The sequence below is a fragment of the Octodon degus genome, unplaced genomic scaffold (genome assembly GCF_000260255.1).
Source record: "Octodon degus isolate 3935 unplaced genomic scaffold, OctDeg1.0 scaffold00332, whole genome shotgun sequence".
In the NCBI taxonomy this organism is placed as follows: Eukaryota; Metazoa; Chordata; class Mammalia; order Rodentia; family Octodontidae; genus Octodon; species Octodon degus.
This window is the reverse complement of record NW_004524908.1, coordinates 764,236-765,081: the sequence shown is the minus strand read 5'-3', so window position 1 is coordinate 765,081 and position 846 is coordinate 764,236.

The window sequence follows — 846 nt, the reverse complement described above, 5'->3', positions numbered from 1 at the left end:
GTGGAAATTCACAAGCTTCATGGATGCGTTCTCTCATTAGAATGAATGATTTCTGTGCCCAGCATGGAACTGTGAAGTACTTTTGTTACAAAAGTGAAGTTTTAGCCAGAGATCTGTGTTGTGCAGTGTACAGGAACAGTCATTGGAGTGCCCTGCTTGCCAAAGAAGCTGGAACACAAATCATGCAGTAAAAACAAGTTGCTCAACACAGGGCACTGGAGTCTAGAAAAGATTTTGTGCCTCTTTGAGCTAAGAATGAATGAGAGAGAGAACATACCTATGCAGTTTCTCCGCAACTCCAGCTAGGAATTCACAAACTTCACAGATGCTTTCTCTTAGTAAACTGAATGATTTCCCACTGTTTTCAGAGTGCTGACCTGTAAAGTACTTTACTTACCAAAGTGACGTTTTAGCCAGAGTTCTGTGTTGCGCAGTGTACAGGAACAGGCATTGGAGTGCCCTTATTCCAAAGAAGGTGGAGCTCAACTGGCTCTTCTGCATTAAGAACTCATACTTAGAAACACAAATCATGCAGTAGAAACAAGCAGCTCTGCTCAGGGCTCTGAACTCTAGAAACGTGTTTGGGGCCCTTTGACCTTAGCAATGAATGGGAGAGAGTACAGCCTTCGGCAAGATCTCTGCACCTCCAGTTAGAAAGTCACAAACTTCAAGGATGTTTTCTCTTAGGAAACTGAATAATGTTCCACTCTTTTTACCCCGCAGAAATGCGAAGTACTTTAGTTACAAAAGTGATGTTTTAGTCAGAGTTCTATGTTGTGCCATTGCAAGAACAGGCATTGGAGTGCCAAGCTTCCGAAAGAAACTGGTGCTTAGCTGGCTCTTCTG